Raw genomic sequence first — 13,667 nt, 5'->3', positions numbered from 1 at the left:
AATACAGTAAACCTGAAGTGAAGCATCGGAATCTAAAACTGGACTCACATTAGAGGTTCAAATCATAGAAAGTTAGAAAGTCAGTCCTCTTGTACTTAAGTCTTCATTGTGCCTTTTGTATTAAGTTCGGATGCTATTTCTGTGTTTCATCGTCAATAAGAAGGTCCAAGGGATACAGATAACGTGAAGTGAAGCATCGGAATCTAAAACTGGAATCACTGGAGAGGTTCAAATCATAGAATGTCAGAGTGTCAGTCCTCTTGTACTTAAGTCGGCATTGTGCCATTTGTATTAAATTCGGATGCAATTTCCTTGTTTCATCGTCAATAAGAAGGTCCAAGAAATACAGTAAACCAGAAGTGAAGCATCGGAATCTAAAAGTGGACTCACAGGAGAGGTTCAATTCATAGAAAGTGAGAGTGTCAGTCCTCTTGTACATAAGTCAGCACTGTGCCTTTCGTGTTTAATTCCGATGCAATTTTTTGTATTTCATCGTCAATAAGAAGGTCCAAGGTATACAGTAAACCTGAAGTGAAGAATCAGAATTCAAAACTGGACTCACAGGAGAGGTTATAATCATAGAAAGTTAGAGTGTCAGTAATCTTGTACCTAAGTCAGCATTATGCCTTTTGCATTAAATTCGGATGCAATTTCTGTGTTTCATCGTCTATAAGAAGGTCCAAGGTATACAGTAAACCAGAAGAGAAGCATCGGAATCTAAAACTGGACTCACAAGAGAGGTTCAAATCATAGAAGGTTAGAGTGTCAGTCCGCTTGTACTTAAGTAGGCATTGTGCCTTCTGTATTTAATTCCGATGCAATTTCTGTGCTTCATCATCAATAAGAAGGTCCAAGGGATACAGTAAACCTGAAGTGAAGCATCGGAATCTAAAACTAGACTCAAAGGAGAGGTTCAAATCATAGAAAGTTAGAGTGTCAGTCCTCTTGTACTTAAGTCGGCATTGTGATTTCTAAATTTAATTCCGATGCTATTTCTGTGTTTCATCGTCAATAAGTAGGTCCGAGGTATACAGTAAACCAGAAGTGAAGCTTCGGAATCCAAAACTGGACCCACAGGTGAGGTTCAAATCATAGAAAGTTAGAGTGTCAGTCCTCTTGTACTTAGGCCGGCATAGTGCCTTTTGAATTTAATTCCGATGCAATTTCTGTGTTTCATCGTCAATAAGATGGTCCAAGGTATGCAGTAAACCTGAAGTGAAGCATCGGAATCTAAAACTGGACTCACAGGAGAGGTTCAAATCATAGACAGTTAGAGTGACAGTCCTCTTGTACTTAAGTTGGCAATGTGCCTCCTGAATTTAATTCCGATGCATTTTCTGAGCTTCATCGTCAATAAGACGGTCCAAGGTATACAGAAAACCTGAAGTGAAGCATCGGAATCTAAAACTGGACTCACAGGAGAGGTTCAAATCATAGAAAGTGAGAGTGTCCGTCCTCTTGTACAGAAGTCGGCATTGTGCCTTTTAAATTTAATTCCGATGCAATTTCTGTGCTTCATCATCAATACGAAGGTCCAAGGTATACAGTAAACCTGAAGTGAAGCATTGGAATGTAAAACTGGACTCACTGGAGAGATTGAAATCATAGAAAGTGAGAGTGTCAGTCCTCTTCTACTTAAGTCAGCACTGTGTCTTTTGTATTTAATTCCGATGCAATTTCTGTGTTTCATCGTCAATAAGAAGGTCCAAGGTATACAGTAAACCTGGAGTGAAGAATCGGAATTTAAAACTGGACTCACAGGAGAGGTTCAAATCATAGAAAGTTAGAGTGTCAGTCCTCTTGTACTGAAGTCGGCATTGTGCCTTTTGAATTTAATTCCGATGCATTTTCTGTGCTTCATCGTCAATACGAAGGTCCATGGTATACAGTAAAAGTGAAGTGTAGCATCGGAATATAAAACTGGACTCACAGAAGAGGTTCAAATCATAGGAAGTTAGAGTGTCCGTCCGCTTGTAACTAAGTCGGCATTGTGCCTTTTGAATTTAATTGCGATGCAATTTCTGTGTTTCATCGTCAATAAGTATGTCCAAGGTACACAGTAAACCTGAAGTGAAGCATCGGAATCTAAAACTGGACTCACAGGAGAGTTTCAAATCATAGAAAGGTAGAGTTTCAGTCCTCTTGTACTTAAGTCGGCATTGTGCTTTTTGAAATTAATTCTGATGCATTTTCTGTGCTTCATCGTCAATAAGTAGGTCCATGGTATACAGTTAACCTGAAGTGTAGCATCAGAACCTAAAACTGGTCTCACAGGAGAGGTTCAAATCATAGAAAGTAAGAGTGTCCGTCCTCGTGCACTTAAGTCGGCATTGTGCTTTAGAATTTAATTCCGATGCAATTTCTGTTTTTCATCGTCAATAAAAAAGGTCCAAGGTATACAGTAAACCTGAAGTGAAGCATCGGAATCTAAAACTGGACTCACAGGAGAGGTTCAAATCATAGAAAGTTAGAAAGTCAGTCCTCTTGTACTTAAGTCTTCATTGTGCCTTTTGTATGAAATTCTGATGCAAATTCTGTGTTTCATCGACAATAAGAAGGTCCAAGGGATACAGTTAACGTGAAGTGAAGCACCGGAATCTAAAACTGGAATCACTGGAAAGGTTCAAATAATAGAAAGTTATAGTGTCCGTCCTCTTGTACTGAAGTCGGCATTGTGCCTTTTAAATTTAATTCCGATGCAATTTCTGTTTTTCATCGTCAATACGAAGGTCCGAGGTATACAGTAAACCTGAAGTGAAGCATATGAAGCCAAAACTGGGCTCACAGAAGAGATTCTAATCATAGAGAGTTAGAGTGTCAGTCCTCTTGTACCTATGTCGGCATTGTGCCTTTTGTATTTAATTCCGATGCAATTTCTGTGCTTCATCATCAATAAGAAGGTCCAAGGGATACAGTAAACCTGAAGTGAAGCATCGGAATCCATAACTGGACTCACTGGAGAGGTTCAAATCATAGAAAGTTAAAGTGTCAGTCCTCTTGTACTGAGGTCGGCATTTTGCCTTTTGAATTTAATTCCGATGCAAATTCTGTGTTTCATCGTCAATAAGACGGTCCAAGGTATACAGTAAACCTGAAGGCAAGCATCGGAATCCAAAACTGGACTCACAGTACAGGTTCAAATCATAGAATGTTAGAGTGTCAGTCCTCTTGTACTTAAGTCGTCATTGTGCCTTTTGAATTTAATTCCGATGCAATTTCTGTGTTTCGTCGTCAATAAGAAGGTCCAAGGAATACAGTAAACCTGAAGTGAAGCACCGGAATCTAAAACTGGACTCACAGGAGAGGTTCAAATCATGGAAAGTTAGAGTGTCAGTTCTTTTGTACTGAAGTCGGCATTGTGCTTTTTGAATTTAATTCCGATGCAAATTCTGTGTTTCATCGTCAATAAGAAGATCCAAGGTATACAGTTAACCTGAAGTGAAGCATCGGAATCTAAAACTGGACTCACAGGAGAGGTGCAAATCATAGAATGTTAGAGTGTCGGTCCTCTTGTACTTAAGTCGGCATTGTGCCTTTTGAATTTAATTCCGATGCAATTTCTGTGCTTCATCGTCAATAAGAAGGTCCAAGGTATACAGTAAACCTGAAGTGGATCATCGGAATCTAAAAGTGGACTCAAAGGAGAGTTTCAAATCATAGAAAGTAAGAGTGTCAGTCCTCTTGTACTTAGGTGGGCATTGTGCCTTTTGTATTTAATTCCGATGCATTTTCTGTGCTTCATCGTCAATGACAAGGTCTAAGGAATACAGTAAACCAGAAGTGAAGCATCGGAATCTAAAACTGGACTCACAGGAGAGGTTCAAATCATAGGAAGTGATAGTGTCAGTCCTCTTGTACTTAAGTCAGCACTGTGCCTTTTGTATTTAATTCCGATGCAATTTCTGTGTTTCATCGTCAATAAGAAGGTCCAAGGTTTACAGTAAACCTGAAGTGAAGCATATGAATCTAAAACTGGACTCACAGGAGAGGTTCTAATCATAGAAAGTTAGAGTGTCAGACCTCTTGTACTTAAGTCGGCATTGTGCCTTTTGAATTTAATTCCGATGTAATTTCTGAGCTTCATCGTCAATAAGAAGGTCCAAGGAATACAGTAAACCTGAAGTGAAGCATCGGAATCTAAAACTGGACTCACATTAGAGGTTCAAATCATAGAAAGTTAGAAAGTCAGTCCTCTTGTACTTAAGTCTTCATTGTGCCTTTTGTATTAAGTTCGGATGCTATTTCTGTGTTTCATCGTCAATAAGAAGGTCCAAGGGATACAGATAACGTGAAGTGAAGCATCGGAATCTAAAACTGGAATCACTGGAGAGGTTCAAATCATAGAATGTCAGAGTGTCAGTCCTCTTGTACTTAAGTCGGCATTGTGCCATTTGTATTAAATTCGGATGCAATTTCCTTGTTTCATCGTCAATAAGAAGGTCCAAGAAATACAGTAAACCAGAAGTGAAGCATCGGAATCTAAAAGTGGACTCACAGGAGAGGTTCAATTCATAGAAAGTGAGAGTGTCAGTCCTCTTGTACATAAGTCAGCACTGTGCCTTTCGTATTTAATTCCGATGCAATTTTTTGTATTTCATCGTCAATAAGAAGGTCCAAGGTATACAGTAAACCTGAAGTGAAGAATCAGAATTCAAAACTGGACTCACAGGAGAGGTTATAATCATAGAAAGTTAGAGTGTCAGTCCTCTTGTACCTAAGTCAGCATTATGCCTTTTGCATTAAATTCGGATGCAATTTCTGTGTTTCATCGTCTATAAGAAGGTCCAAGGTATACAGTAAACCAGAAGAGAAGCATCGGAATCTAAAACTGGACTCACAAGAGAGGTTCAAATCATAGAAGGTTAGAGTGTCAGTCCGCTTGTACTTAAGTAGGCATTGTGCCTTCTGTATTTAATTCCGATGCAATTTTTGTGCTTCATCGTCAATAAGAAGGTCCAAGGTTTACAGTAAACCTGAAGTGAAGCATATGAATCTAAAACTGGACTCACAGGAGAGGTTCTAATCATAGAAAGTTAGAGTGTCAGACCTCTTGTTTTTAAGTCGACATTGTGCCTTTTGAATTTAATTCCGATGCAATTTCTGTGCTTCATCGTCAATAAGACGGTCCAAGGTATACAGTAAACCTGAAGTGAGGCATCGGAATCCAAAATTGGACTCACAGGAGAGGTTCAAATCATAGAAAGTTAGTGTGTCAGTCCTTTTGTACTGAAGTCGGCATTGTGCTTTTTGAATTTAATTTCGATGCAAATTCTGTGTTTCATCGTCAATAAGAAGGTCCAAGGTTTACAGTAAACCTGAAGTGAAGCATATGAATCTAAAACTGGACTCACAGGAGAGGTTCTAATCATAGAAAGTTAGAGTGTCAGACCCCTTGTACTTAAGTCGGCATTGTGCCTTTTGAATTTAATTCCGATGCAATTTCTGTGTTTCATCGTCAATAAGAAGGTCCAAGGTTTACAGTAAACCTGAAGTGAAGCATATGAATCTAAAACTGGACTCACAGGAGATGTTCTAATCATAGAAAGTTAGAGTGTCAGACCCCTTGTACTTAAGTCGGCATTGTGCCTTTTGAATTTAATTCCGATGTAATTTCTGAGCTTCATCGTCAATAAGAAGGTCCAAGGAATACAGTAAACCTGAAGTGAAGCATCAGAATCTAAAACTGGACTCACATTAGAGGTTCAAATCATAGAAAGTTAGAAAGTCAGTCCTCTTGTACTTAAGTCTTCATTATGCCTTTTGTATTAAGTTCGGATGCTATTTCTGTGTTTCATCGTCAATAAGAAGGTCCGAGGTATACAGTAAACTTGAAGTGAAGCATCGGAATCCACAACTGGACTCACAGGTGAGGTTCAAATCATAGAAAGTTAGAGTGTCAGTCCTCTTGTACTTAGGTTGGCATTGTGCCTTTTGTATTTAATTCCGATGTAATTTCTGTGCTTCATCGTCAATATGAAAGTCCAAGGTATACAGTAAACCAGAAGTGAAGCATCGGAATCTAAAACTGGACTCACAGGAGAGGTTCAAATCATACAAAGTGAGAGTGTCACTCCTCTTGTACTTAAGTCTGCACTGTGCCTTTTGTATTTAATTCCAATGCAATTTCTGTGTTTCATCGTCAATAAGAAGGTCCAAGGTATACAGTAAACCTGAAGTGAAGCATCGGAATTTAAAACTGGACTCACAGGAGGGGTTTAAATCATTGAAAGTTAGAGTGTGAGTCCTCTTGTACTTAAGTCGTCATTGTGCCTTTTGAATTTAATTCCGATGCAATTTCTATGTTTCATCGTCAATAAGAAGGTCCAAGGTATACAGTAAATCTGAAGTGAAGCATCGGAATCTAAAACTGGACTCACATTAGAGGTTCAAATCATAGAAAGTTAGAAAGTCAGTCCTCTTGTACTTAAGTCTTCATTGTGCCTTTTGTATTAAATTCGGATGCTATTTCTGTGTTTCATCGTCAATAAGAAGGTCCAAGGGATACAGTTAACGTGAAGTGAAGCATCGGAATCTAAAAAACTGGACTCACAGGAGAGGTTCAAATCATAGAAAGTTAGAGTATCAGTCCTCTTGTACTTAAGTCGGCATTGTGCCTTTTGAATTTAATTCCGATGCACTTTCTGTGCTTCATCGTCAATAAGAAGGTCCAAGGTATACAGTAAACCTGAAGTGAAGCATTGGAAGCTAAAAGTGGACTCACGGGAGAGGTTCAAATCATGGAAAGTTAGAGTGTCCGTCCTCTTATACTTAAGTCAGCATTGTGCCTTTTAAATTTAATTCGGATGCAATTTCTGTGTATCATCGTCAATAAAAAGGTCCAAGGTATACAGTAAACCAGAAGTGAAGCATCGGAATCTAAAACTGGACTCACAGGAGAGGTTCAAATAATAGAAAGTGAGAGTGTCAGTCCTCTTGTACATAAGTCGGCGTTGTGCCCATTGTATTAAATTCGGATGCAAATTTCTGTGTTTCATCGTCAATAAGAAGGTCCAAGGTATACAGTAAACCTGGAGTGAAGCATCGGAATACAAAACTGGACTCACTGGAGAGGCTCAAATCATAGAGAGTTAGAGTGTCAGTCCTCTTGTACTTATGTCTTTATTGTGCCTTTTGAAGTTAATTCCGATGCATTTTCTGTGCTTCATCGTCAATACGAAGGTCCATGGTATACAGTAAACCTGAAGTGTAGCACCGGAATCTAAAACTGGACTCACAGGAGTGGTTCAAATCACAGAAATTTAGAGCTTCCGTCCTCTTGTACATAAGTCGGCATTGTGACTTTTGAATTTAATTCCGATGCAATGTCTATGTTTCATCGTCAATAAGAACGTCCAAGGTACACAGTAAACCTGAAGTGAAGCATCGGAATCTAAAACTGGACTCACATTGCAGGTTCATATCATAGAGAGTTTGAGTGTCAGTCCTCTTGTACTTAAGTAGGCATTGTGCCTTTTGAATTTAATTCCGATGCATTTTCTGTGCTTCATCGTCAATAAGAAGGTCCAAGGTATACAGTTAACCTGAAGTGAAGCATCGGAATCTAAAACTGGACTCACAGGAGAGGTTCAAATCATAGATAGTTATAGTGTCAGTCCTCTTGTACCTAAGTCAGCATTATGCCCTTTGCATTACATTCGGATGCAATTTCTGTGTTTCATCGTCAATAAGAAGGTAGAAGGTATACAGTAAACCAGACATGAAGCATCGGAATCTAAAACTGGAATCACAAGAGAGGTTCAAATCATAGAACGTTAGAGTGTCAGTCCGCTTGTACTTAAGTAGGCATTGTGCCTTTTGTATTTAATTCCGATGCAATTTCTGTGCTTCATCGTCAATAAGAGGGTCCACGGTATACAGTAAACCTGAAGTGATGATTCGGAATCTAAAACTGGACTCACAAGAGAGGTTCAAATCATAGAACGTTAGAGTGTCAGTCCGCTTGTACTTAAGTAGGCATTGTGCCTTTTGAATTTAATTCCGATGCATTTTCTGTGCTTCATCGTCAATAAGAAGGTCCAAGGTATACAGTAAACCTGAAGTGAAGCATCGGAATCTAAAACTGGACTCACAGGGGAGGTTCAAGTCATAGAAAGTTAGAGTATCCGTCCACTTGTACTTTAATCGGCAATGTGCCTTTTGAATTTAATTCCGATGCAATATCTGTGTTTCATCGTCAATAAGAACGTCCAAGGTATACAGTAAACCTGAAGTGTAGCATCGGAATCCAAAACTGGACTCACAGGTGAGGTTCACATCATAGAAAGTTAGAGTGTCAGTCCTCTTGTACTTAGGTCGGCATTGTGCCTTTTGTATTTAATTCCGATGCAATTTCTGTGCTTCATCGTCAATATGAAGGTCCAAGGTATACAGTAAGCCAGAAGTGAAGCACCGGAATCTAAAACTGGACTCACAGGAGAGGTTCAAATCATAGAAAGTGAGAGTGTCAGTCCTCTTGTACTTAAGTCAGCACGGTGAGTTTTGTATTTAATTCCAATGCAATTTCTGTGTTTCATCGTCAATAAGAAGGTCCAAGGTATACAGTAAACCTGAAGTGAAGCATCGGAATTTAAAACTGGACTCACAGGAGAGGTTTAAATCATAGAAAGTTAGAGTGTGAGTCCTCTTGTACTTAAGTCGGCATTGTGCCTTTTGAATTTAATTCCGATGCAATCTCTGTGTTTCATCGTCAATAAGAAGGTCCAAGGTATACAGTAAATCTGAAGTGACGCATCGGAATCTAAAACTGGACTCACATTAGAGGTTCAAATCATAGAAAGTTAGAAAGTCAGTCCTCTTGTACTTAAGTCTTCATTGTGGCTTTTGTATTAAATCGGATGCTATTTCTGTGTTTTATCGCCAATAAGAAGTTCCAAGGGATACAGTTATCGTGAAGTGAAGCATCGGAATCTAAAACTGGAACCACTGGAGAGATTCAAATCATAGAAAGTTAGAGTGTCAGTCCTCTTGTACCTAAGTCGGCATTGTGCCTTTTGTATTAAATTCGGATGCAATTTCCTTGTTTCATCGTGGATAAGAAGGTCCAAGAAATACAGTAAACCTGAAGTGAAGCATCGGAATCTAAAACTCGACTCACAGGAGTGGTTCAACTCATAGAAAGTTAGAGTGTCAGTCCTCTTGTACTTAAGTCGGCACTGTGCCTTTTGTCTTAATTTCCGATGCAAATTTCTGTGTTTCATCGTCAATAAGAAGGTCCAAGGTATACAGTAAACCTGAAGTGAAGCATCGGAATACAAAACTGGACTCACTGGAGAGGCTCAAATCATAGAGAGTTAGAGTGTCAGTCCTCTTGTACTTATGTCTTTATTGTGCCTTTTGAATTTAATTCCGATGCATTTTCTGTGCTTCATCGTCAATACGAAGGTCCATGGTATACAGTAAACCTGAAGTGTAGCACCGGTATCTAAAACTGGACTCACAGGAGTGGTTCAAATCACAGAAATTTAGAGCTTCCGTCCTCTTGTACATAAGTCGGCATTGTGACTTTTGAATTTAATTCCGATGCAATGTCTATGTTTCATCGTCAATAAGAACGTCCAAGGTATACAGTAAACCTGAAGTGAAGCATCGGAATCTAAAACTGGACTCACATTGCAGGTTCATATCATAGAGAGTTTGAGTGTCAGTCCTCTTGTACTTAAGTCGGCATTTTGCCTTTTGTATTAAATTCGGATGCAATTTCTGTGTTTCATCGTCAATATGAAGGTCCATGTGATACAGTAAACCAGAAGTGAAGCATCAGAATCTAAAACTGGAATCACTGGAGAGGTCCAAATCATAGAAAGTTAGAGTGTCAGTCCTCTTGTACTTAGGTCGGCATTGTGCCTTTGGTATTCAATTCGGATGCAAAATCTGTGCTCCATCGTCAATAAGAAGGTCCAAGGGATACAGTTAACGTGAAGTGAAGCATCGGAATCTAAAACTGGACTCACAGGAGTGGTTCAAATCATAGAAATTTAGAGTGTCCGTCCTCTTGTACTTAAGTCGGCATTGTTCCTTTTGAATTTAAATCCGATGCAATTTCTGTGTTTCATCGTCAATAAGAACGTCCAAGGTATACGATAAACCTGAAGTGAAGCATCGGAATTTAAAACTGGACTCACATTACGGGTTCAAATCATAGAGAGTTAGAGTGTCAGTCCTCTTGTACTTAAGTCGGCATTTTGCCTTTTGTATTATATTCGGATGCAATTTCTGTGTTTCATCGTCAATAAGAAGGTAAATGGGATACAGTAAACCAGAAGTGAAGCATCGGAATCTAAAACTGGAATCACTGGAGAGGTTCAAATCATAGAAAGTTGGAGTGTCAGTCCTCTTATACTTAAGTCGGCATTGTGCCTTTTGAATTTAATTCGGATGCAATTTCTCTGTTTCATCGTCAATAAAAAGGTCCAAGGTATACAGTAAACCTGAAGTGAAGCATCGGAATCTAAAACTGGACTCACAGGAGAGGTTCAAATCACAGAAAGTTAGGGTGTCAGTCCCCTTGTACTTAAGTCGGCATTGTGCCTTTTGAATTTAATTCCGATGCAATTTCTGTGTTTCATCGTCAATAGGAAGGTCCAAGGTATACAGTAAACCTGAAGTGAAGCATCGGAATACAAAACTGGACTCACAGGAGAGGCTCAAATCATAGAAAGTTAGAGTGTCAGTCCTCTTGTACTTATGTCGGTATTGTGAATTTTGAATTTAATTCCGATGCGTTTTCTGTGCTTCCTCGTCAATACGAAGGTCCATGGTATACAGTAAACCTGAAGTGAAGCATCGGAATTTAAAACTGGACTCACATTACGGGTTCAAATCATAGAGAGTTAGAGTGTCAGTCCTCTTGAACTTAAGTCGGCATTTTGCCTTTTGTATTATATTCGGATGCAATTTCTGTGTTTCATCGTCAATACGAAGGTCCATGGGATACAGTAAACCAGAAGTGAAGCATCGGAATCTAAAACTGGAATCACTGGAGAGGTTCAAATCATAGAAAGTTAGAGTGTCAGTCCTCTTGTACTTAAGTCGGCATTGTGCCTTTGGTATTAAATTCGGATGCAAAATCTGTGCTTCATCGTCAATAAGAAGGTCCAAGGGATACAGTAAACCTGAAGTGAAGCATCGGAATCTAAAACTGGACTCACAGGAGTGGTTCAAATCATAGAAAGTTAGAGTGTCAGTCCTCTTGTACTTAACTCGGCATTGTGCCTTTTGTATTAATTTCCGATGCAATTTCTGTGTTTCATCGTCAATAAGAAGGTCCAAAGGATACAGTAAACCTGAAGTGAAGCATCGGAATCTAACACTGGACTCACAGGTGAGGTTCAAATCATACAAAGTTAGAGTGTCAGTCCTCTTGTACTTAAGTCGGCATTGTGCCATTTGAATTTAATTCCGATGCAATTTTTGTGTTTCATCGTCAATAAGAAGGTCCAAGGAATTCAGTAAACCTGAAGTGAAGCATCGGATTCTAAAACTGGACCCACAGGAGAGGTTCAAATCATAGAACGTTAGAGTCCCAGTGATCTTGTACTTACGTCAGCATTGTGCCTTTTGTATTAAATTCGGATGCAATCTGTGTTTCATCGTCAATAAGAAGGTCCAAGGGAAACAGTAACCCTGAAGTGAGGCATAGGAATCTAAAACTGGACTGACAGGAGAGGTTCAAATCATAGAAATTAATAGTGTCAGTCCTCTTGTACTTAAGTCGGCATTGTGCCTTTTGAATTTAATTCCGATGCAATTTCTGTGTTTCATCGTCAATAAGAAGGTCCAAGGTATACAGTAAACCTGAAGTAAAGCATCGCAATCTAAAACTGGACTCACAGGAGAAGTTCAAATCAAAGAAAGTTAAAGTCTCCGTATTCTTGTGCATTGTGCATGTTGAATTTAATTCCGATGCAATTTCTGTGCTTCATCGTCAATAAGAAGGTCCTTGGTATACAATAAACCTGAAGTGTAACATCGGCATCTAAAACTGGACTCACAGGAGAGGTTCAAATCATAGAAAGTTAGAGTGTCACTATTCATGTACTTAAGTCGGCATTGTGCATTTTGAATTTAATTCCGATGCAATTTCTGTGTTTCATCGTCAATACGAAGGTCCAAGGTATACAGTAAACCTGAAGTTAAGCATCGGAATCTAAAACTGGACTCACAGGAGGGGTTCAAATCATAGAAAGTTAGAGTGTCAGTACGCTTGTACTTAAGTCGGCATTGTGCCTTTTGTATTAAATTCGGATGCAATTTCTGCGTTTCATCGTCAATAAGATGGTCCAAGGGATACAGTAAACCTTAAGTGAAGCATCGGAATCTAAAACTGGACTCACAGGAGAGTTTCAAATCATAGAAAGTTGCAGTGTCAGTCCTCTTCTACTTAAGTCGGCATTGTGCCTTTTGAATTTAATTCCGATGCATTTTCTGTGTTTCATCGTCAATAAGATGGTCCATGGTATACAGTAAACCTTAAGTGTAGCATCGGAATGTAAAACTGGACTCACAGGAGGGGTTCAAATCATAGAAAGTTAGAGTGTCCGTCCTCTTGTACTTAAGTCGGCATGGTGCTACTTTGAATTTAATTCCGATGCAATTTCTGTGTTTCATCGTCAATAAGAAGGTCCAAGGTATACAGTAAACCTGAAGTGAAGCATCGGAATCTAAAACTGGACTCACAGTAGAGGTTCAAATCATAGAAAGTGATAGTCTCTGTCCTCTTGTACTTAAGTTTGCATTGCGCCTTTTGAATTTAATTCCGATGCAATTTCCGTGCTTCATCGTCAATAAGAAGGTCCATGGTATACAGTAAATCTGAAGTGTAACATCGGCATCTAAAACAGGACTCACAGGAGAGGTTCATATTATAGAAAGTTAGAGTGTCACTCCTCTTGTACTTAAGTCGGCATTGTGGCTTTTGAATACAATTCCGATGCAATTCCTGTGTTTCATATTCAATAAGAAGTTCCGAGGTATACAGTAAAACTGAAGTGAAGCATCGGAATCTAAAACTCGACTCACAGGAGAGGTTCAAATCATAGAAAGTTAGAGTGTCATTCCTCTTGTACTTAAGTCGGCATTGTGCATTTGTATTAAATCCGGATGCAATTTCTGTGTTTCATCGTCAATAAGAAGGTACAAGGGATACAGTATACCTGAAGTGAAGCATCGGTATCTAAAGCTGGACTCACAGGAGAGGTTCAAATCATAGAAAGTTAGAGTGTTAGTCCTCTTATTCTTAACTCGGCATTAAGCCTTTTGAATTTACTTCCGATGCCATTTCTGTGTTTCATCGTCAATACGAAGGTCCAAGTATACAGTAAACCTGAAGTTAAGCATCGGAATCTAAAACTGGACTCACAGGAGAGGTTCAAATCATAGAAAGTTAGAGTATCGGTCCTTTTGTACTTAAGTCGGCATTGTGACTTTTGTATTAAATTCGGATGCAATTTCTGTGTTTCATCGTCAATAAGAAAGTCCAAGGGATACAGTAAACCTGAAGTGAAGCTTCGGGTTCTAAAACTGGACGCACAGGAGGGGTTCAAATCATAGAAAGTTAGAGTGTCAGTCCTCTTGTACTTAAGTCGGCATTGTGCATTTTGTATAAAATTCGGATGCAATTTCTGTGTTTCGTCGTCAATAAGAAGGTG

The sequence above is a fragment of the Schistocerca americana genome, unplaced genomic scaffold (assembly GCF_021461395.2).
Source record: "Schistocerca americana isolate TAMUIC-IGC-003095 unplaced genomic scaffold, iqSchAmer2.1 HiC_scaffold_14, whole genome shotgun sequence".
Lineage (NCBI taxonomy): Eukaryota > Metazoa > Arthropoda > Insecta > Orthoptera > Acrididae > Schistocerca > Schistocerca americana.
This window is presented reverse-complemented; position numbering follows the sequence as displayed.